This window comes from Panthera uncia, chromosome B1, assembly GCF_023721935.1.
Source record: "Panthera uncia isolate 11264 chromosome B1, Puncia_PCG_1.0, whole genome shotgun sequence".
Classification (NCBI taxonomy): Eukaryota; Metazoa; Chordata; class Mammalia; order Carnivora; family Felidae; genus Panthera; species Panthera uncia.
The window spans coordinates 35,044,466-35,069,697 of NC_064811.1; the positions used below are offsets into that span (position 1 = coordinate 35,044,466).

General features: G+C 38.5%; 1 long non-coding RNA gene and 1 pseudogene across 1 annotated transcript; both read right to left on the reverse strand.

Annotated features, from left to right (window-relative positions):
- Positions 1-1,453: 1,453 nt before the first annotated feature.
- LOC125922715 (uncharacterized) lies at positions 1,454-12,108 on the reverse strand. The gene is made up of 3 exons (XR_007457753.1): positions 11,846-12,108; positions 2,615-2,723; positions 1,454-1,671 (listed from the first exon to the last, which is right to left on the reverse strand). It is a non-coding gene; the product is annotated as an uncharacterized LOC125922715 (long non-coding RNA).
- Positions 12,109-13,817: 1,709 nt separating this feature from the next.
- LOC125924197 (uncharacterized) lies at positions 13,818-14,025 on the reverse strand (annotated as a pseudogene).
- Positions 14,026-25,232: the final 11,207 nt, after the last annotated feature.

The window sequence follows — 25,232 nt, forward strand, 5'->3', positions numbered from 1 at the left end:
ACATTTTGTCCCTCTTCCAGTGCCAGTCTAGTGGAAAGATAAATCTAGCCCTTCAACTTTTATAATGGAAGTTGACTATTTTCTACCTATGAAGACTGTTCTTAATGAATGAGATACAGTTCCCTAAAGATAAGTTGGAATGCTGTGGGAAAGAGTCAGTGATGCTGGGGACCAAAAAATGACAAGTGTGCATTATGCTTGGTTACGTACTAGTAATGTAATTTTGTCAAGTTACTCAATCTCTCTTAGCCTCAGTTTCCTTAAGGCTGTCGTAGACTCTCAGTCTAAAGTTCTTTCTTGCCCAGCAAGAAAGCGGGATGCAGGATTAAAATGTGAGAGATGGCTAATGTCCGAGAAGAGACAAGAGCCCCAAATAAGGGTCCTTGCTCCAGTTTGATTAGGATCAGGAGGCTTACAAACATGGTGATGGACGTGCACAAAGAGACAGTAAATCTGTGAACATTAACTCATGGATGTGAGGGAAAGGGGGTCTTGAAGATATTCGGGGTTAGGGGTTTGGGTAAATACAAAACAAAATCTTGGTGCCAGTGGCCAGGAGGAAGGTTATTTACAGTGGACATGAGGTAACACGTCTGTTTATCTTAGCTACCTAGACTAGGGGATGAGAAAGGTAGAGCAAATAACCATAGGGTTAACAAGGCACCTTTCTTTTGTTAATCAGCTCTGCTCTGGGCAGCTTCACCCGCAGTGCAGCTGGTCTATAGCCCTATTTACCTGTTTACCTAATTTGGTCTTTCCTTCCTATGAAAGCAACTTTCTGCTATAGTACTAAATTGGTGGACGTTTTCACCCTTAATGCCTAATCTTGCTTACCTCACATACCTTTGTATTTGGGCCTTTGCCCTCCTCTCTATTCTGGGGCCTTTGCCCCGTTTCTCTATTCTGGGAGCCTTTGCCCCCTCCACTTTATCCTGGGGGCCTAATCTTGTTTACCCAAGCTTGAGTGAGAGCGCCCTATGGCTTTGTAATTCTTTATGCCTTGTTAACCATCCGTGCAGGCTCAGGGAATTCCTAAGCTTATTCCCCATGCCTTATCTCTAAAATGATTATAATGCCTACCTTACTGGGTTCCTGTGAGTATAAAATCAGGTAATACATAGAAAGTACCAGGTGTGTAGTATTCACTCAATACATATTGGCTATTGCTATCATTATTTTATACTTTCTATGGTTCTTTCACATACATTTGCTTCTTTAAATCCTCACAGTATCTCAGCAGGTAAGTGTAATAGATTTTATTATCTTTATTTTATGGATAGGATAAGAAGCTTGGACTTAAGAGGCATTGCCTGAAGCCTAAAGGCTGGTTTTCCAAATCCTGTATGTTTTCTTCTACAGAGTGCAGTTCGCTACTACAGTATCATTGGTATGGAAAAAAAGACGAGGGGACAACACTGAGACGGAGTTTTGTTTTTGTTTTGTTTTGTTTTTTTCTGAGAAATAGATTCTCTGTCAGCAAAAGAATTGTATGTTCGCTGCTTGGCTACAGGTCAGTTTGGCTGTTGTATATATTTCCTAGAAGCAGGTGTTCTGAGAGTGAAATCCTGATGCACACTCACAGGATTGTATTCGCGTGGCACTTCCATGCTGTGATCTTGTGGCTTCATGACAAACACATCCAAGTTTGTAAACCTATGTACATCTGTTCACCTGTTAACAAAATGTGAGAACAGAGAAGTACCTGTCACACACCGTGGAATTTTCCAAAGCAGTTCAGGACTATGTGTGCTGGCTGATCTGCATTTGTCTTCCCTTTCAGCTTGACACCTGGACACCTGCGTGGAGGAGTGGGCCAGGGTGTTTGATAACGAGCATAGATTTTTGGCCTGATAGTTTTACTATCCCTGCAAGGCGACATCTCTGCCAGGGTCAATACTTCCAGTCTAGGAAGCTGTTTTCAGAAACCAGGAGGAAGCTAACATTTTTCAGCTTCCTTTCTCTGGGGTCCTTCTTCCTTCACTGCTCTCTGTGGGACAAGAAAGCAGAAGTATGCTGGTAATAGTAAAAAAAAAAAAAATCTCAATTCTCTAATGCTAAGAAAATGAGCAGGAAAGGGACCAGCATTTGGGAGAATGTATTTAATTTCTTTTGGGACCTACTGACTGATTTCTTGATGGTCTTCCTTATTTTTCTACATCACTTTCTTAAAGCACTTGAAGGGAGATTTTGAAAACCACCCGAGTTGCAAATTTTCTGCTATGAACTGCTTGGTGTTCAACATTCTCTTTATTACTTGCCCTTTGCTGCCTGGCATTTGAGTTCTTACAGTTTACGTCTGTGCCTCCTGTGAGACTGTGAACTTCATGAGAACTGGAGACAATAGCTCATCCATTCTTTGCATCCTTTATTGCTTCTCAAAGCACCATCTGTGGACTAGAAGCATTGGCATCCCCTGGGGGCTTGTTAGAAATGTAGATGATCCAACCTTGCTCCTGACTTACTGAGTCAAAGCCTCCATTTTAACAAGATCCCGGGTGTTTCGTATACACATTATAAATTGAGCAACATTTCTCTTTAGCACTTTTCATATAATACATGTTAAATAATAGTAAAGATAGCATGCATGTGAAGCAGGTAATTATGTATCACTTACAGAACCCACTCCTTAACATTCTGTAGTAACCTCAGAATCCTAGAAGCCATGGGCACTTCATACTTCTGAATACAGATGAAGTTGGCAGCCTCAGAATCTCCTTGATCAACTAAAAAAAAGAAAGAAAATTGAAATAAACAATCAGGCAGTGAGCAGGGATGGAGGAACAGAGTCCTTGTACATAAAGTTGGGTTTGGTGCTCCAGCCAAGGACAGTGCTTGCTGCCTACAGATAATTGCTGTGGGGAGCTCCAAGGAGCAGTAGGGGCTCTAAGGTGCTAGCTCCGTTTTCCTCATCCAGCCTCAGCTAGCTCATTCACTTTTCCCTGGTTCATTTGTTGATTTTCCTGCTCACACTTAATTTAGGAAAAAAAGTGGTCACCTCAAAATAGGTACACAAAAAATAAACACAAAACAATTTCCACCTGAAACCTCAAAAGCAAAGTTTAAAAACCACTTCACTAAGCCATACATAATAATATCAACAAGGGATAGATTGTTAATGTGTTCCATGCACAGTATACAAATTGGCGTTTAAAATTTGTAATTAAATGATGATAAGTAATGACTTAAAATTTCTTTTTGATGCTTATTCATTTTTGAGAGAGAGGGAGAGAGAGAGCATGCACACAAGTGGGAGAGGGGCAGAGAGAGAGGGAGACACAGAATATGAAGCAGGCTTCAGACTCTGAGCCATCAGTACAGAGCCCAACACGGGGCTCAAATCCAAGAACCTGTGAGATCATGACCTGAGTTGAAGTCAGAGGCTTAACTGACTGAGCCACCCACATGCCCCAGGAGTGACTTTAACAGAAGATTGCCAGTGGTCTTTTCTCTGCTCTTCAAATTCCCCCTGTCAGAAGCCAACTATTTTGTTTAGCCACAGAATTCATTTTGGGGGTGATTATGATTGTATAAATGCAAAGTGCTATTCCAAGAAGTGATTTTAGTTGAGTTTTCTGTTCAATATTTAATGATTAGATGCTCGGTGGCAGGGACTGTGGTAAGAGCTGGATAGATAAAGATGAGTATGACAATACCTGCTCTCGAGGAACTTTTAGGCTAGTGGGCTGGGCAGACACTTAAATAGATCATTTCAAGAGACTAAGTGTTTGGTCAAGGATGCTCAGGGTGCTTTGGGTCTCAGGAGAGGGGCATTGTGCTATTGGAGAAGAATCAGGATCAAAACTATATATTTTTAAATTTTTTATTTATTTTTCGAGCAAGAGACAGAGAGTGTGTGAGCAGGGGAGAGGCAGAGAGAGAGAGAGAGAAAGAGAGAGAGAGAGAGGGAGGGAAAGAGGATCCGAGGCGGGCTGTGCACTGACAGCAGGGAGCTCGAACTCCCACATCATGAGATCATGACCTAAGCCTAAATCAGATGCTCAGCCAGCTGTATTTTGTCAAAATGTCAAAATACTCTATTTTGAATAAAGAGTGAGAAGTAGGTGAAGAAAGGAATGTTGGAAACACATTCCAAGAAGAAGTTGCAGTGAGGCTAAAAATGCTGATGTATGAAACAGCATGGTCTGTTTTGGGAACTTTGCCAAGATGCAGGAAACCACAGATGATGAAGCTGAAGAGATAAGCTAGGGCATTAAATATGGAAGTCTCTGGAAAGTTTCTGACAAATTTGCCATGCTTATACTTATCAATAGTTAATTAACACCACAAATTCTATGTTAGGAAAAAAACCCCAAACATTTGTTCAAAAGAAAAATGCCATCATTTTCAACTTTATTGTGAAAATATTTGTTCTTTTTCTTTAGGGTGTGTTGATCTTCCTCAATGGGGGAATATCTTACACAGTTATGTCTCTTCACAGCATATTGAGAGAAGAGACATGAACACAGTGGGAAAGAATTATAATTCAATAAGATAGTAACTATGTCAGCACTGCATTTATTGGGGGCATTGAAAAGAGCACTCAATATTTTGTGTGGACCGTTGTGACTTAGACACGTGTATATGACTGTAGTGGTAGAGTGATCAGCTGACCTCTGGAAAAGCGAATGAACATGCAGTCTTTGTTTTTGAAGAAACCACTACTGATCCATTGCAGTGTCTAGAAATTTAAAGCAATGGTTATCAGGAGAAGGCATATTATTATTATTTACATCATAAGAGGAGGGAAAAAGTACTTATATATTCCCCATATACTCTCTGCTTTCTTCTTGGTAAAGGGAATGTTTTACAGTAAAAATTAAACTTCATGGGGACTAACATGGTTGTTGTTTCCTGTTGAACTCATAACATGTAAACACATAGTAGGGACACAAGATTGTTTGTTGAATAAACAAATGCATGAACTAACTCATTAATTTGAAGGGGGATGGACTGCATTTTTCTTAGCAGTGGCTTAATTAGCTAGATTCTATCATTGATAAAGACAATGAAAACTAGAGGGAATAATGCCCCTGAGCACATGGTGGTGAGCGATGTCCAAAGGTGGGAAATCCTGTTGGTCAGAGGACACATCCTCTATTAGACACGGTGAGGAAGTGGGGGAGGGGAGCTGCATAAAATTTGAATTGAAAGTAAAATATAAAATTGTCACTGGGAATTCTAAGAAATCCTCAGTAATGTTTAAAAATATATATAAAATAAATTAATACATGCTTATTGATAAAATACAAGCAACTTCAAAGACATAATAATAAACCAAATAGCGAGCTCATGCTGGATCCACATATACATGGGACCCTGGATCCATTTACTGTGAAGCAAAAAAAAATCTTAGCTTCAGGGCCCCTTATTTGCTTTAGGAGGGACCTTCCTAAGACATTCACATTGTTCTATGTTTTAGGGAAATTTGCAGGAGTAAGTTATTTTTGCCAAATTAGTGAGGATCACTAGCTTTTGCTACTCTGACTGTCCCCTCAGTGCACTTCCCTTTTTGTCTTTTGGTATTTGAATGGCCATGGAACGTTCTGGAATTCAGTTAAGAGGAAGTTGAGTTGGGAATGTGCCATTTTAACTGCAATTTGGAAGATGTAGAAAGGAAATGAACAAACAATATAATGAAAAAGAAATTCAAAAAGGTAACAAGCATATGTTAAGATAGTCACAAGAACTGGTAATTAGAGGATCCAAAACCAAATGAAACATTCCTGTTGTAATTATTACCCCTGTCAGTTGGGTAATGGTGAGTGTTGGCAGGAATGGGGGGATATGGAGATCCTCATGCCCTGGTGGAAGTATAGTTTGAGTGTATTCATCTTGGAGATGGTATATTATTAATAAAGTATATTTGTTTTCCTAATGGCTCTAGAATAATGCTCTGGATTATATCTCCTAATTAAATTCTTCTGTGTACATATTGCCTGAAGTATTGTTTCTGGTACTAGGGAAGTGAGGCAAGCTGGCTGTCCATCATTGGAGAGGGGATAGTTATAATGGAGTAGTATGCCGCAGTTAGAAGCAAGGCTTAGGTACTCACATAACAGTATGGATGGATCCTAAAACATAGGGCTAAAAGAAACCAGTACAAAGCGGAATTTTAATGTAAATATGCAGCAACTAGGTAAATATTGAATGCAAATGTGTGTACATACATGCTCATAAAACAATATGCATGTTGCAAGAATGCATCAAAATAAAAGGTAAACTTTAAGTACTATAAAAAGATTAATAAACAGGTCTCTAACTTGGTTGCTTTCTCCCTGCCTGAATTACTTATGACCTTAGCCAGACCCCTTCGTTATCCAGTTAATGGAATTTACTAATTGGAAGGTAATTGAAGATCTTGCAGAGGGTACTATATACTGATTTCTTATCTAAGGAATCTTTATAGTAGGATGAACTTCGTATGTCCTGATTGTTTATTATAAATTAGTCTTCAGTTCATGGCTTTATGAACCATAGCTGGATTGAATAACGGAAGTTAATTGTATAGAATTTCTTGCTACATGACTAGAGAGTATAAAGGTTGAGAGACCCACAAAACTAAGAGGCTTCCTGGTGCTATTTTGTATTGGCCATAGTGTGCTTGTCACTTTGAATCCAAAGTGCATCCTAATGTTAAAAAGGGATTTAGAAAGATGTCTTCTGATGTGATATGGCTCCTTTCTTATAAACTTTAATAATTATTAGTAAAGCTTGGTGCTGGCTATAACTTGGATTCTGTAAATCTGATTGATGTTTTAGCGCACTATGTTAGTATAAACACATTATAACAGTTGCCAGTGGAGTACGAGGAAAGAACTAAGAAGAAGACAAAAATAAATAGGTAAATATTAGTAAATAATATAAAGAAGAGAAAGCCTTACTAGGACAAATAATGATAATACGTTATGAACTGAGGATGTGATTTAGTTAACTCTCATCAGTGAAGATCTGAGAGAAAAATATAAACAATTTAAAGGTATAGAAGTGAAGGTCCCTTCCATGTCCCTTGTAATAGGCAAGAACTGCTTAGTTTGTATGCTTTTAAATACATGTATACCATATATGCTATATGTATTTGTACATATAAATATGTGTCATCTTTTTATAGCATTTCTTGGGAGTTTATATAGATCCATGCTCATTGTTAAACTATGTGAAAATAGAAGGTTTATATATTTGTAATATTTGGATTGTTGTACTTAAGCCCTACCTTATCCTTTCCCCACCAAATGTTCTGAATCCTCAGGACCTGGGGAAATGACTCACTTTTCCTCATTGGAATAGAAAGACCTTCCTCTTCCTTGAAGACTATGAAGAGACTTCAAATGAAGCAAATGCCTTAAAAACAATGCTTTCTCTCCTTCATATCTGTTCCTGTCTCCCCTCCTGGTCACCAGACTCATATCTAACATAAAGTCTCAGTAAACTCTACTGGGAAAATGCAGATCCGAGGAAAGGGGAGAGACTGTACACAAAGCAGCAGTAGGACTGCCTAACACATGCCAGCAGGAACCATGGACGTTTGTCGAGGTGTAGATCCTGATCTTGGGGACTTTGTCTAGGAGTGGACCAAGCAGTTGTAGGTATAACTTTGGATAAGGGCAAGTCTGGTAATGGCCCTAGGAAATAATCCCAAGATGCTACTGGGGTGAATCTTGGAAGCTTGGAAAACGTGATAAAGTATTAATCACTGATGTGAGGAAGTGAGTGTTAAATGAACTAGAGATATAAGAAATGCCACCGCAGACTGTGGAGGAAGGGATCAAAACGCTCAAAGAAAGGGCCTGCTAGAATGGATATATTGAAAGATTGGAAAATCTTCCAGCTGACTCTGTTCCTTGGAAGAGATGACAGGTACTCTTTCTTACCAGGTCAATGAGGTTTGCAGCAGTGCAGGAAGCGCCAGCATCTCCAAGAAACTCAGTAACAACTCTCCTTTGTAGTGCAGGGCTGATCGTAGGAGATACTCCAAAACTGAGCTCCACAATGACAGTAGAGAGGATAGAATCCCAGAACAGCAGAGGCCAAATGACAGCACTTAACTGTCAGAAGCAAAGTGGGAATAATAACTGTAATTGGCAGTAAATTAGGAATAGGGGTCAGCAAGACCTGACCCAGGAAGGCAGGGCCACTTCATGGATGTGTGTGAGTTGTGCTTAGATGGGATGCTAAGTTTGTTTAATGCTATGCTGTCACCATCTTGAATTTCGTTATAATTCTTTAATTCCTTGCCACAGAACTCCACATTTTCCTTTTTCCCTGGGTCCCCTAAATTATGAGGTCACAAGGATTTTATAGTAATCTATGGAAATGGTCCACAGAACATGGACTATTCCTAGGGGCAAAATATATGGGTAGCCAAAAAGGGATATTGCTTAAAATATGTAATTAGAAGAGATAAGGAAGGATGGGCAGAAGATTTTAATGGAAAGTCATGATCTCTTAACCAGATTTTAGACCTTAGTTATTTATCAGCCCTAGAACTCATCAATGGTTGGAGAGGCCCAATTCTCATCATGAAAGGCCTTTTAACACCATAGCAAATGTATACAGTAGTGATTCTCTTAGTCCTTTTCTCAAAGGAATTTATCATCATTTACTTGGATAACTAAACACTGGGGTAAAGGGAATATTCAGATCTTTTAAGAGTTATATGCAGAAACTATTGAATATAGGGCCTGAGTTTATGCTGAAACCTAGAAATCCAAAATGCCATCATGGCCTCCTTTAGAGTAGAGATGATAGGACGTGGAGGTGTTAGTGTATATATGAGCAAATAACTTAGTTGTTAGGCTAAAGGTACGCAAGAGGAAGATTAGAAGGTCAGGGACAAGGACGTCTTGGGAAGAGGCATGCAGATGGACCTAAGGGAGTGAGTACAAAGTGTGAGGATCTTTGTGTTGTATGTCAATGCTCACTAGAGAGCATTTACTGGAGCAGAACCACTACACCACCAAACAGCCTTTGTCCTTGACTCCCCCAGTGCTTGTGCAATGGGTTCAAGAATGGAACAGCTACATCCTCAGACGAGCCTATGCATGGGCACAACTACTCAGACTTTTCTCCCCAAGTTTTATATACTACTTCTGAGGCAGAATGTTCAGACTACAAGCAACAGAAACCAAGAACCCCTAGTATGATCATTCTAGGAAACTAGCCACATCAAGACAAGTTGATTGCGTTAGGCCCCTTCCACCGTAATGTTTCATTAATCAACCACACGTGAGAAAGAATAGACCTTCAGAAAATGAATTCATTGCCCTTTCCCATGCTTGCTTCCTTCCAGCTAAGCTAACTTTGGGAAACAACAGCCAAGCCGCAATACTGACAAGCAGAGATGATGTGACTCTGTCACTTGGTGATAATTCATCATTATTGGGATGGACATGTATTCTGGATACTCTTATATTTCCTGCCCACAGTGTCTCAAGCAGCACTTATATCTTAGGGCTCATAAGGTGTATGATCCGCCAACATGGGATCCTCCATAACATTGCCTTGGACCAAGAGACCTAATTTAGGGCAAAGGAGGTGTGGTGGTGGGCACAGGACAATGGGACCCACTTGTCCTTCTCCACATTGCACCATCTAGAACCTCCCTGCCCGAAAGAGTTTTGGAAGGGCCTCTTGAACACCCCGTTGGACACCAGCTTAGAGCTCATAATCTGGGTGAATGGGGTGATTTCAGAATGTGGTATACACCTTAAACCAACATTCACTGAATGACACTCTGTCCAAAATAGGCAGAATATATGGTCTGAGGATCAGGAGGTGAAATAGGAGTGGCCCTACTCACCCTTACTCCTAGTCACCCATATCTGGCAATTTGTGTTCTGGTTCTATACATTCAGAAGTTCTGGTTCATACTCTGGTCAGCGTAGGGCAGTAGGGCTGCTTCTTCATAATTGGGGTACAGAGGAGTATATGTGGCAATCAGAGGATCCACTGGGCAACTGCTGGAACTTCCATTCCCAGTATTTACAGTACGTAGGCAAGTAAAACAACCACCGAGTAAACAATGGTTCAAATTCCTCAGTGATGAGGGGACTGGGTCACTCCACAAGACAAAGTACCTTAACCAGTATTAATGGCAAATCTAGAATGGCTGATGCCTATCAGTTAATGGACTTGGGACCAACTAAGCAGTGGCAGTTGTAGTTTGTCCCACCTCCTTCCTTTCGTAAGTTTTTCCAGGAATTGTGACCAGCCATAATCTCAGAAAAGCTGCACCTGAATTGAATGAACTTAATAAGGGAAGTAAATGAATCTGACTGATGCAAGTGTTGGACTCTAGTGGATGCTGTTAGACTTCGGCTTAGGTCTCCTTTACTAGTCCAGTGTACTCATCCCTAAATGCTATGAATTTTGTCTGCTAATAGTCTAAGCCAGTCGTTCTCTTCAGCAGAACAGAAGCCATCAGAGTTTCCGTGCTCTTTCACCAGGAGTATTCCTTAGCCAGTGACTGATTAATATAGGTGTATAAAAGGCCAGCATAATATGTATGCTCTATATCTCCCTGTGGGTTTAGCCTGTAAATTCGACTCTGGGTGAGGCTATACTCTTGCTTAGCTCCTTCACTTTCTCTCCTGCTTCTTTTGTTCCCTTTGTCTAGAAAGCACTCTCTCGGTATATTACGGGCACCCACACACCTGTCTGAGACTCTTCTATGGAATCAGACCTAAGTCTGCTTGAGGTAGGTAGATATTTATTGTTTTACTTAACAGGAAGTCCTGAGGTAGGGGAGTTCTGAGTTTGGTTAGTTCAGTGTCTCACTGACATCACGAAGGACTAAAGCTCTGTCTACCTTTTTGCTTTTCTATCCTTAAGATTTTAGCGTTTATTCATTTTAGGGCCTTTCATTGTTGCAAGATGGCCATGGCAGCTGAAAGCATCACATCTTTGCAAAACAAAGTTCAAAGGCTGAAGAGCTGTTGTTCCCTTCTCCTGACTCTGTATGAGTGAGAAGTACCCTTAACTCATTTTTTTATCTCAAATCTGAAAGGCTTGAGTTGCTGTTTACTTGCCCATTCTTAAACAAATCCGGTTTAGCTAGCAAGAAGGGCAGTGAATTTACCGTTATTGGCTTAATCTAAAAAATAATCACCCCTTGGGTGAGAAGAGTTCTAATTTTCCTCTGAAACTTATGAAAGTAATAGGTAGGAATAGGAAGAGAGAGACTGATACTTGGCCACAATCAAGAAGTGTCTGCCCTAAACTGTAATTTAGGAACTATATCTATTCTTATATAAATACTGCAAAAACACTGTTAGGCATATATTTCTCAGTTGTTTTGGGGGATAGGAAAAGTGAGACTCCTAAGATAATGCCAAAGCACCAGTCTCTTAAGAGTTAAATAATCTTAAGGAATTTGTCATTGTATATTTTTTCTGACTCACTGGTATGTAATAATAGCTCCATGTTTTTTTTAGAGGAAACTTTTAATAGTAAAGTGTCAAACTAGATTTCTCAAATAAGCTTTCCTTAACTTCAAAAAAAGTACTCTTCAAATTCACTGAAGGTATATCCTACTGAGTCATTTCTTGGTGGGGGCTGGGAATGTAACAAACATTGTTAAGTAGCTATTGTATGCTAGAGGGTTCTTGGGTGGTCTTTTGTGACTGTTTTGACCAATAAAATACAAGAAAGCAACACAATGAACATGACTTCTGAGGTCAGTCATTAAAGGCAATGCAACCTGTACCTCATTTACTAGTACCTTGCTCTTAGAGCCTTCAGTCATTTTGTAAACAGTTTGCTCTGAGACCATGAAGCTGTGAGAAAGCCCAAACTATCCCACGCACAGAGGCTTCATGGAAAAACTCTGAGACAAGAGGAAGGGACAAACCTGTCCGGACGGTCCCCAGATGTTCCATGCTCTTGCTGTTTCAGCTCCAGCCATCATCTGACTGCTTTCACCCAGGAGATATGAAACCGGAACTGCCCGGCCAACCCTTTCTCAAATTTCTGACCCAGATAAACCTCAAGATGTTAGAGAATGATTCTTGTTTTAGCCACTGTTTTGCAGTGAGTTGTTATGGAGCAATAGATAACAAGAACAGAATTTGGTATTTGGAGATTGGCTGCTGCCATGAAAAGAAAACAGTGAAACATGTGGACTGGAGGGTGTGTGGACTTGAGGAGACTGTTAATAAAATCTTGAGAGTCCATGAGAGCAGTTCCTAAAAATGACCTCAAGTAGCCTAGTGGTAAAGGATTAGAGAAGAATGAGAAATGTTTTGAAACCTGGAAGAAGAGAGACTGTTGTTATGTAATAGAAGTTTTATCAACATTGTTTCATGCGGTGATTTTGATGAGGTTTTGGAGGGTGGGGTTCAGAGCTGATGGCCAGGAAAGAATTCTTGAAGACGTCTTTGGTGCAAAAAGGTGATTTTATTAAAGCACGGGGACAGGACCCATGGGCAGAAAGAGCTGCACTGGGGTTATGAAGAGTGACTGGTTATATACTATGGAGCTGAGGGATAAAGGCAAAAGAGAGACCTCCTGGAGGACTTTGATATGCTAAAAAGGACTCCTAGGATACCTGAGGCCTTGCTATGGTTAAGCCAAGGTTGTTTTTCTTTTAGTAAGCATTAACATTAGGGCAGTAGGGGGTTCCTGGAGAAATGTTATACTCTGTATTTACCTCAAGTATTTGCCAATGGGCTGCAGGTTATAGGGACATTTAATTTTACCTGCCATTTCCTTCTTGCCTTTGTTCCTCACATCACTATGCAGGGGAGGTGTTGTTGGGGCTCCAGGAAACTGAGTCTATAGGTTTCTGGAGATTAGGCTATTGATAAGATTGCCTTTTTCTTGTAATTTACTAAGATATTTGTAAACTACAAATAGTTTAGAGACTATTGTAGTCTCTATTGTAGAGACTACAAATAGATAGAGACTCATGTCTTGCAGGACCATGATCTCTATCAGTTAACCATTTGTTTTCCTTCCTTTCCTTTGTTCTTGGGCAGCAAGGAGTGCCTGAGGAATATTACACACGTCCCACCTGGGGGCCGGAGGGGTGTGTGTGCAGTATGTTAGCTTGTACTTTGCCCTCAGCTTGCCTCATGGTCCCTCATCAATGCAGATAATACAAAATGTATCTAATGTACCCAGTTATCTAGCTAAGAATATTTCCACGTAGAACATTGAAAGTGCTACCTTGCTTCATCTTACTGCCTATCATGCAAATAGTGAGGGATGAGTGAAAAAAGAAACAGTTCATCTTTAGGCATAATTTAGAGGAAACATAAGCAATTAAGGGTTTGGTGGATTTGAAACAGACTTTTCATTCCTGGCCTCTCCACATGCAGAAGATTCTCAAAGTAAGAAAGTTCATCAGGCCAGACATAAAATCTAGAGAACTGTCAGAAAATCTAAAGATAAAACAAATTGTGTGCTTTAAGAATCCTTTCTTGAGGTAAAGAAGATGTGTTTCCTATTTTCACAAAATTTGGATTCTGTTGTGGATTCTAAAACGGCAAGTAAAGAAATACATAAAATTTAGTGTGATAACAGCCCTGATAAAAGTAAGCATGGGGTGCTATGAGAGCCTGTAATAGGGATGCTTCAGACAAACAGGAAGTAGGGTGACATTAGAATAAGGCTTTCCAAGAAAGGGCATATCTAAACTAAGCAGCGAAGAATAAATAGGAGTTAGGGAAGGTGGGTGTGGGAAAGGAGATGCTTTCAAGTGGAGAGAGTTGGGTGATATTATAGGAAACCCTCAGAAAATCTCCTAAAGGAGGCCTGAAACCCTTGACATGTCTTGTAGTGGTTTTCCCCTTTTATAGGAATAAATGTGATCAACCAGCTCTAAAGAGTCTCTCTTTTTAAAAAAGGTTTTTGTTATGGAATTTAAAAGATATGTGCAAAGGAAGAGAGAATTGTATAATGAACCCTCATGTGCTAATTACTCAGTTTAAAAATAATCAAACTCATGGCCAATCTGGTTTCATTTGTGATTACCCCCTCCTGCATTGCATTATTTTACACTTGATCTTAGCCAAAAGGCCGAGAAGCGATTGCATTGCATTATTTTAAAGCAAGTCCCAGGCGTATATAATTTCATCTATAAATGCTTTATCTCTAAAGCATAAAGACTCTTTTTGATTAATAGTCACAATACCTTGATCACACACACAAACCAACACTAATTCCGTAATATTGATGCTTCCCTTTGAACAAACGAGGCCAGTGTTGCTGGGTTCTTCTGGGAAGTAGATCACTTAAACCACTCTAATGCAGAAAGAGAATTATTCAGTACCTGAGGTCTGTGGTTAAAAATTTCTTTTTTTGTGGGGGGGTGGTGCCTGGATGGTTCATTTGGTTAAGGCTCTGACTCTTGATTTCGGCTCAGGTCATGATCTCATGGTTGGTGGGATCAAGCCCTGCGTCAGGCTCTGTGCTGACAGCGTGGAGCCTACTTGGAATTCTCTCTCTTCCTCTCTGTCTGTCCCTCTCCTGCTCATGTGTGCTCTCTGTCAAAGTAAATAAATAAACATTTTAAAAATTCATATTTTTTTGGAGGAGACAAGGATATGAGAAATTATGCTAGCTTCCTCTTTATAGGTATTTAGGGGTAGTGAGTGCAGAAAAACATCTGTCCTCGATGATCGAAAAAGTTATGAAAATATAAGAAATGGTTGCTGTAGGCACTTAATTTTGTTTCTATGTATGTTTTCTTTAGGACAGTTGTCCAGTTATACCTAGGGAGGTCTAGCTGCTGATTTCAGGCAGTCCTTCTGTGGTCTACCCTTAGTGCTAATTGATTTCATCCTAGACTGGCTTAGGTTCTGAGCTGGTGTGGGTGGATGAAGCTCTCTTACCTTTACACAAAGGGACAAAATTCAGTGCAATAACAGAAATAAGGAGAAAGGATAAACAGAACCAGACCCAGTACCATTGTACCTTGGGACTTGTGTTTGAGTGTGAATTTATAATCATATGCCATCTGGCCTTAGAGTAGTAACTGCAGGGGTGGACACTCCAATTGGCTGATCTCAGCATACATGTGCAAAGACTTAAGAGACTGGAGATCATGACATGCTCTGAGATCTGCGAGGATTATTTCCCAGTACAGGGTTGATAAGGCAGGTACTGGGGAAGTTAGTGAGCACCAAATTGTAAGTAAAGAAATGAGGAATTATTGGAGCATTTTAAGTGATAGATTTCTGCGATCAGATTTGTGTCAGAGTGGGACATATAGGCGGGCACAGAAGCCAGTAGGATAACATTTTATCGAAATAAGCAAGAGATGATCAGTGCATGACTGAACGTAAGTACCATTGAGAACTATGAGTGTGGAAAGATGTTTACAGACAAGTCCACAGTACTGGGAGGCCAGTGTGATGGGAAGTTGAGAGGAAGGAGTTAGGGATGGCTCCCACGTTTGTAGCCTGTCTTAGAGGATTATGGTGTGGAGATTTCCAATCCACAGTGCAGTGTTTCCTGGCTGATGCGTAAATTCTGCTGGATTACTAGTTAGTGACCGTTGCTATTCTAAACCCCATTCAGTGTTATAACAGTAGCATTTCTGAAGTCAAGGCTATGGCCAGAGAGTTAATGGGAAGATCAGGCGGTTCATATTGGAGCTAAATGTTTTATTCATCCGACGTGTCCTCTGCTCAGCATAGAAAACAATTCCCAAGTTCCCATGTTCACATGAACTTCTTCATATTCCTTAATGTTTTATTTTTAGTTACTCTTACACTAAAATAAGGCTCTATTTTGTCTTTCCATCCTGGGGTCTAGTTGATCATATACTACAATCTTATAGGTTATAAGGAAAAACAGAAACACTTTGACTTAAAGCCTATTGTATACTAAACTTCAAATTAATATTTCCATAAATTAGATAGGACCTCTGTACTAGGTTTCTCCTATATCTTGATATTGATTATTAAAATCTTTAAATTGAGCTTCATCTCTCTTCCAGAAAATAAGTATAGCTCTTGGACCGTTTTCCTTCTAAAACAGAAGATGCAGCAGAATATTTAATAATAGATTGTTCTGAGGTCCAGCATCGCAGCAGGCTTTATAAGCTGGCTCTCTACTTTCTCTGTGAGGATTGGCATTCATTTTATATAGTGACAAAAGGATGTAGGGACAGGATCTTTTGAAGAATCATTTACACCAGCATTATGGGCTGGAGGAGTTTCTTACCACCTGTTTTCTCCACAAGCTGTTTCATTCCTATGAAATACATATTCCTACATCAGATTTCAAAAGTTAGTCACCTAGCATAGCTGGAGAGAGGTAACACAATGGCAACATTTATTATCTAGAAGATAGGCACATTTTCCCCTCATATCTCTCACGTCTAATCTTTTTTTCTATTTTTCAAGTTATGCATACAGCAGCAAAGTGCATCACCTACCTGGGGTAAATCCACTGACTGTCAAACATCCAAAGACCAAGAAAGAATTTTTGGTGATCTTTCTAGTAATAGACACAAAAATTTAATATTTTAATTTATTATCTTGTACCCAGAAGTTAGTTTCACTGGTGATTTACTACCGTCCATAACCTACTGGGGTCTGGCACTGATGGTTGATTTACTGTTCTATCAGTTACTTAATTAGAATGAATTATTCATAGTTTTTCCTGATGAACGACCTAATTATTATGCTAATCATAATAATCTAAGTCTTCAGTGTTTTCTAAAGCATCCTGCCTAATGGGGTTATTAAATATGTGTATAATTATAGTCTTATAAAATTCAGAAACATGCTTTGACAGACATTTTTATTTATATTTAGACTTTCAGAAACATCAAATGTAAGATATCTTTTGCCCTGAACTCAATTAATTTCTTAAATGTCATTTTCTTTCCTTAATATAAAACTGTGAATGAGTGTGACAAATAAAACTGTAAACAACTTCATTATGAATACTAAGAAATAGAACAGAATTTTATACCCAGTCAAGTCCTGCTTTTGAGGACTTTGGCTTTGACAAGAAAATTGTCCTTTATGATATTGGGATTGTATTGGAGGCAAAGGAGTGAACTGACCTGATATTTATTGTTAAATGGTCAACTTTTAATTGTTCACAGGAGAGGCAACTGTATTGTGGGTCAATTAGCTATTAACTGTTCATACTTGGGACATTTCCCTCCTACTTCTGTATTTGTTTACAACATCTCAGGCCCAAATTATTACATTTGCATGTGCTTGTCTTACTTCAGGGCAAAGTTAATATTTGAAGATATTAGGATGTTCTGTTGCTTTCAGTAATAATAACTACATCAAAACCCAACTCCTCAGGGCATCTAATGCTTGAACATCTGACATAGAAGGCAATAATAAGATCTTTAGCTGTTAGATCTCAAACCAAGCATTTGACAGCCGATGGCTGGGTCTATTTAGCCAAATATAAATTAGAATTAAAACACACATTATGCTCAATTTTTTTTTGTAGTCCAGTTGTTAAAGGATTCTTTTTTGAGACTTGGCAACAATAACTGATGGCTTTTGTGAAACATTAAGATTATTCAAAGAAATAAGATTGGCTCCTTTTTGGTCATAACTTCATTTTGTCTTTGAGAACAGAGATGGACATAATGAAAAGGAACACTTTCCATTATTTAATAGTTTATACTCCTTGTAAGGTTTTTTCCCCTTATTTTTAACTCCCTTATTTTCTCTATCATTTTTAAACCATCAATTTACATTTGAAGATCTGGAGATCAGTGACTGTGTCCTCCAGGACTTCCAAGTAGAAGACACTTGAGGAACTTCTGGTCTCACTTGTAATCCTCCTCTTCACCTTAGTTGTTCTAGGGATCTCTGGTACAGCTGTGATACGAAGCCAACTAGTGTGCTTTGGTCTGAGCAAAAGTCCTCATGCCCATCTCTCTGGAGCTGCTATGACTGGACACAGTGTTGGACAGGCCAGCCCTGCTCATTCCCTTTACACCGTGATGATGATTCTCGGGTTGCATGACAGTGGGTGTCTTTTCAGATGTTAGAAGTAAAACCAACATTACATGGTTTCTATTCTTCTTGTTTTAAATAATTTTTGAAGTTACATGGGACACAAATCAAGGGAAATTAAATGTATTCCTACTTCTGGCTGAGCCAGCTTCAGCTTAACCTCTGGCCCTGACCACCTTTTTCCTTTGGGATTTGTCTTAGTCTGTTCAGGCTGCTATAGCAAAAACACCACAGACTGAGTGGCTTATAAACAACAGAATTTATTTCTCACAGTTATAGAGGTTGGGAGTCTGATGTTAGGTTGCCAACATGGATGGGTGAGGGCAGATTTCTCATTGCATCCTTACATGGCACAAAGGACAAGCAAGCCCTCCAGACCCTTTTTGATAAATGTACCAATCCTACTGATGAGGGCTCTGCCCTGGTGACCTAATCACCTCCCAAAGATCTCATCTCCTCGTACCATCACCTATTGGGTTAGAATTTCAACATATGCATTTTGGAGGGACACAACATTCAGACTATATCAGGGTCCCTACAGAAAGGACACTACAGAGCTGAAAAGCGTTATAAGGATGGTTTTTCAACTGCCTTGTGTTCTTTCCTCTCTAGAGGGGACTTGATCTCAGCTCTGGTTGCTTGGACGGTGGTGGGTATGATATAGCTCTGAGATACCTCTTATTCAAACTCTCTTTAAAGTCCAGCTCCTTTACTTTGCTGGAGTAGGAGGAAGGAGAGGATAAGAGATAATTATCTCTTGCCTTAACTGATCGGTAACAATGCCCTTCTTTTGCTGCTTTTCCAAGCAACAGTAACTTACAGTCATTTCCTTCTCTATGGCAGGTAATCAAATACTGACTCCTCCTAGGACACATGTATGAGTCTTTGGAAAGGTTTCAAGGGATGACAACACTGCATTTTTCATTGGGAGGTGCAGCTCTGTCTCTTTTCCTTCCACCTCCTCCCAGCTCTGGCCAAAACAAGCCATGTTTCAGCTTCTTATTGGGGAGATTCTGTCATGGGTGAACTGAGCCTTACATGGGGGCCTGTCTAGATGGTCCACGTCCACCTGCCTTCTCTGTTGGTCACATGACCTATGGGAAACTCTGGCATCATTGTTGGGGATGTGGTAAACAACTCTGTACATCTGTCTCTTCAGGGACCTTGCGAGACCTTCTTTTGGAAATGACGCTCAAGTATGGAACTGCTGAGTCATGTGGTTCATATTTTGACTAGAGCCATGTTGCTCTTCAGAAAGGCTGCGCTAGTTTATGTTTTCACCAGCATGGACAAAATTCCTAACTACCAGTATTCCTATGAATGGTTGACATTATTCAGCTTTCTAATTTTTGCTATTCTGTAGTAACTTACTTTATATGCATCGCTGTAATTATCAGTCACTTTGACCTGTCATCTATTTGTCAGTGTCTTGGGTTTCTTCTATATATTGGATATTCATATTTCTTGCTCATTTGTCTGTTTGGGTTGCTGTCTTTCATTATACACTTCTAAGATTTTCTTGTATATTGTAAACATTAATCTCTTGTTGGTTTTGTACTTTGCGAAAATCTTCTTCCATTCTGTCAACTATATGTTAACTTTATCCTTAGTTTCTTATTGACCAGAAAATCTTTATTCTGATATAGACAACTTAATCATTTATTTCTTTGTGCTTTTGAAGTTCTGTTTAAACAATCTTTCTCCTTCGCCAGGTCTGTAGCTATTGAATATTTTATTCTACCAACTTTCTAGTTTTATCCTTCACCTTTAGATATTTATTCCTGTTGTTGTCTACTTTGATATGTAAAGTTAAGTAGGGATTCACTTTTCTCAAACCATTTTACTAAATAATTAATAGTTTTCCCATGAATTTGTGATACTAGCTTTCATTTATATAAGAGTGGCCCATATACATGTTTTGTCCCTGAGCTATTATGTTCCATTGATCAACATGATTGTTCTTGTGGCAATATCTTAATTTTCTTTAAAAAAATGCTTACTTATTTTAAGAGAGACAGAGCACGTGAACAGGGGACAGGCAGAGAGAGACGAGAGAGAGAATCCCAAGCAGGCTCCATGCTGCCAGTGCAGAGCCCTACACGGGGCCCAATTCTGTGAATCGTGAGATCATGACCTGAGCTGAGACCAAGAGTTGGATCCCCAACTCTTAATTTTTAAATATCTTAATTTTTAAATTATGATTTAAAAGAATCAGTATCTGACAACTTGCCCCTCTTTTCTCCCCCATTTTTTATAAGGTTGGCTTCCTGACAGCTTGCCCCTCTTTTCTCCCCCATTTTTTATAAGGTTGGCTTCCTTCTATTAAAAATAGAATAAATTCATTTAATTCTTAAAAAATCCAACTGGAACTATAATTGATTTACATCAGGTTAATAGAATAATTAGGAAGAATAAATATCTTTGTAATGTTAAGCCATCTTATCTAAAAAAATAAAATGTCCATTTAATTTATATATCAACTTATATGACCTTGATTGGAGTTTTTGTTTTCTCTATAGTTATTGTGTGTTCCTGGTTAATTTCTAGATATTTTATAGTTTTTGTTTTCCTTTTCTTTCTTTTTTGCTACTGTTATATTTTCTAATTGGTTATGGCTGAGGTAAGTTAGCACTGTTGATTTTTTAAGTTATCTCCAGTTAAATTTCTGAACATTATTTTTAGTTGCTTTTTTGGTGATAATTCTATGGTTTTATTGGATGATAGTATTATGGACTAACAGTGACATTTTTTTCTCTTTCTCCTAAATATTTTTCTTTTCTTTTAGTATTGGTAAGACTTGTAGAATTGTATCAGTCAGTTGTGGTGTGAAAATATTGTGTTCTATTTTAAAGGGTATGCTCTCTGTTTTTCTCCACTAAGGGTAGTGTTTGCTATAAGGTTTGGATATACAGTGTTCACCACTGTGAGGAAGTTCCCTTCTAGTTTTAGTTTGTTCAGATTGTTGAAAAAAATAGATATGTCCTGAACTTTATTAAGGTCTCTTTGCATCATTTGAGTGATTGATATGATTTTCTCTACTTTGCTAATGACATAATGGTGTTGGTGGGTTTCATGAAATATAACTATTTTTGCATTTATGGGATTAACCTCACTTGAGGTGAATGTGAACTTTTTTCTTTTTTTTTATGAATTGTTGGATTTAGTTAGCTAGCTGTATGACCTTGGGTAAGCCACATAACCTTCTATGCCTAAATTATTTATCAGTAAAATGGATCATAGTCGAAGAGCTGTCTTTGAATTACATATGTTCAGAATTTAGATGAGTGCCTGATACATAATAAAACCTATGTAAAAGTAATATAAGTATAATATAATTGTGAATTGTTTCTGGATACTATTCAACCTACAAGTACCAGAAAATTTCACCCCCTTTCTGTATCTCCTGAAACAGCATATCCTGTGTCTCCCCTCCCACTGTTATTGATTGCTTAGAGTGTTTTTATTAGGGATCTTAGCGTATTAAACCATCTGAGGTCTTCAGTGCCGAAGAGCACTTTTTACTGTGCTCTCATCTTTGACTTATAATTTGCTTGGATATAAAATTCTAAGAGGAAAGTTCTTTTCCTTTATTACTTTCAAAATACGGTTGTGTTGAATTTTTGCATTCAGTGTGTGGTTGAGAAGTCAGATGCCATTCTGATTCTTTTTCTTTTGTAAGGGAGCCATTCTTGCCTTTGTACATTTTTATTATTTTCCCTTACTATGTCTTTGATATCCTTCATTTTAATAATAATGCACTTAGGTGTTTGATTTGTCCTTATTTCTTCTGTTTAATAACCTATGAGTTTATGCCCCTTTTCAGTCTGCAGGCTTTTCTTTCTTTAATTCTGGCAATTTTATCCTTTTTGTTTGTTCAAATTTTACTTCTATGCATGTTTTCTCTATTTATAGGAACTCTATTGTCTACCTGTTACCATCATATATATATATATGGCACACACATATATATACATACATATATATGTAAATTGTTATTATCTTTTTTGCTGCCTCTGAGAGTGTTCTTTTTTTTTTTTTTTTTTTTTTACAACTCATTAACTCATTCTTCAACTTACTGATCTTGGTAATTAACTTACTTATTGTGTTCTTTATTTTAGCTGTACTTTTCATATCTAATATTTCTATTTGTTTTCTCATCATAATTTCTCATTACTGCTCCATATTACTAATATCTTCTCTATCTTCTTATGCTTATTTTGAATTTTTTGCCCATATTTCCAATAATTCTGCTTTTAATAACTTATGTGGTTGAGCTTATTTTTATTTTTAGCAGTGGTTGCAGTGTTCAAGTCTCTGTTTTTGCTTGATTGACTCAAGGAATCACATTTCCTTGCATCTAATAACGTGTATGGGACATGCCAGAGACTAGGCCCTCATCATCTGGATAAGCTTAAGGAGAGGGGAGGATATGATCTCCGGGTACCAAAAACTACTACTCGTATCTCTCCCATTTACTACTACTCTACCACACAACTCAAGAATTTTACCTTTAAATTAATAAATAAAATTAATTAATTAATTAAGAGACATTACCCCGAGTGAGATAAGTCAGACTGATAAAGACAAATGCTATGTCCTATCACTGTACAATCTAAAAAAGCCAAACAGTAAGATGGTGGTTGCCAGGGGATGGGGGGAGATAGGGTAGAGGACAGATGATGTTTAAGGGTACAGACTTGCAACAGGTAGTAAATAAATCCCAGAGATCTAATGCACAGTAAAATGAATATAGAAGACAATATTGTATTATAACCATCAAATGTGCTAACAGGTTAAATTCTAATTACTTCGACCACTAAAAAAAAATGATAATTATGTTATGTGATTGAGGTGCTAATTATAGCTATAATAGCAATCTTTACAATAGGTATCAAATTAACATGTACACCTTAAATTTATACAGGGTTGCATGTCAGGTGTGTTTCAATAAAAAACATATGTTAGATGTAAAAATTTTTAAAAACTAATAAAGGGATGCAGCTTTGGAAGAGCACAGTATCTTTAGGTTGAAAGCTACCAGTTTAGGGGATTGAGGGAAAAGGGTTGGAGAAGTTGGTTTCCCATTTTGGCCAAGTAGCTCATACATTTTCATCTAGTGTTCACCCTCACAGAGATTTTGCAGTGCGTTTACCAGGATGACTTAAACTCATGTTGCTAATTTCTGTCGTGAAAGGCCAGACGATGATCATCGCAAACTATTGTGGAGATAGAAAAGAGCTGACCTAGAAGTTTCTCTCCTCGTACTGCTGGTTTCGATTCTCACTGACCACAGGCTGCAGTCAGTCATCAACCCCCACAACTACTCCACTTAGAAAAAGCTTCGGTTCCCCAGAGTTTTCATGAGTGTATGTGTTTTCTGTGTCCTATAAACTATAGTGCCCTCTTGCTTCTGTACTCCTCTAGGGTTGGGTCGAGGAACCCACGAATCCCTACTATTTTGCCATCTGTTCTGAAACTAGGAGACCGTGATTGTACTTTCATTTTGGTAATGTGTTGGTTTGACTTAGTAGTCCTGACATGCCCTGGGAGCATTTAGACTCAGAGAGGAACTTTCTGTATTTGGCACATTCTCAATGCTGTGACAAAGGACACAGTCAAAGCTGATTGCTCTGCTGGGCTTTGACTGGGGGCCTTGTTATTAACTAGGCTCAAATGAAATTTTAAAAGAAAAGGATATTTTTCACATTGGCATTTGAGAAATTGTGCTACAGGAAGCGGTATATACTTGTCCTTTCCCTTGACAGAGAACACAAAGTGCTATGGATTGTTCAGGGTTCCCTCAGCACATTTCAGCAAAAGAAAAGCAGACATTTTAAATTTATTGCTAATCCTAGAGAAGAGCTTACTAAATTTTTCACTCAAATGTATCCACTAAGCTACCATTAATTGTAATATTTGTTACATAACTAGAATCTAAAGTAATCAGTCATTAAATTAAAATATCCTTCTGAATTTCTCTCATTCTATTATACTTGGTTTACAACTGATAGATATGTATAAGATATTGATCATCATGGCCACTAGCAGTTATCAGTGGAACCAGTACATTATTTCAGAGGGTATTAGACCTTGAGTTGTGGTGTATATGGAAGTGTAAAGCATGAGGAGGTATAATATGGTTATATTTCAGTCTGGCCTAATCTTTCCCAAATATAGATATTGGAGGTTTTTCTTTTATTCATCACCATTCTTTTTGATGATAAGGACCCCATTTCCTATTTTTGGTGCTTTGTGATTCTCTTGGGTCGTTGCAAAGGAGAATGTGTCCACCTGAGACAGTCAATTAGGTTTAGCAAAGTCTTAGCTGTAGAGAGACATCACTTCTACCTAGGTATTCTGTGGGTGACATGCCTGCAATAGTTAAATGGCTACTCTCTGTGAACACTCTCACCAGATGATGAGGAAAACAGCTAACATGGCTCCTCAGCAAAGATGACATTAAACTGTTCTCTTAAACTTACTCATTTAATGGCACAACAAATGTTTATTGAGCATCCACAGTGTGCCGGGAGCTTTTCTAGACTTAAGGAGATACTACAGTGAACAAATTAAATCAAGTTTTCCTCTCATTATTAACAATACAAAAAATGAACAAAGTATGATGTAGCAGTACATTGTGCAAACATACTAACTGAGGGAGATGATAGAGTGATTGGAGAACTACTTTAGCTTGGGTGGGGAAGGAAAGCCTTATCGTAAAATTACATCTGAGCTGATGTCAGAATGATATGCAAAGATTTGAAGACACAGAATCCCAAGTGGAAGGAAGGGTGAGTGCAAAGTCCGAGAGGCATGTGTTTTCACATAGAGAACTAGGATCAGTGTGGATTGAACTAGGTGATGGAGGGAGAGAGTGGCATGAAATAAGATTGGAGAGGTAGGTAGGAGTCAGTTCATTCAGGGTTTATGGACCCTGGTGAAATAACTTGGGTAATGGGAAGCATATTCAATCCAATAGCAATCCTGTCATCTATACCTTTAATATACATTAAAAATATGACTGCTTTTTATCATCATACCAACACTTCCACTTTTAATCAGGGGAATAACTGGATCAAGTGAAATAAAGAAAAGGAAACTTTAAACACTCTGTGCAGAATGGATTGTGGAGAAGCAAGTGTAGAACTAGGGATATCAGTTAGGAGGTTATTTTATGGCCCAGGTGGGAGATAATATTGGCTTTGATTAAGTCAACAGTGATGGAGGCAGTAAAAAATGGACACATTGGTGTATATTTTGAAGGAGTGGTTGACAGGACTGCTGTTGGATTGGATA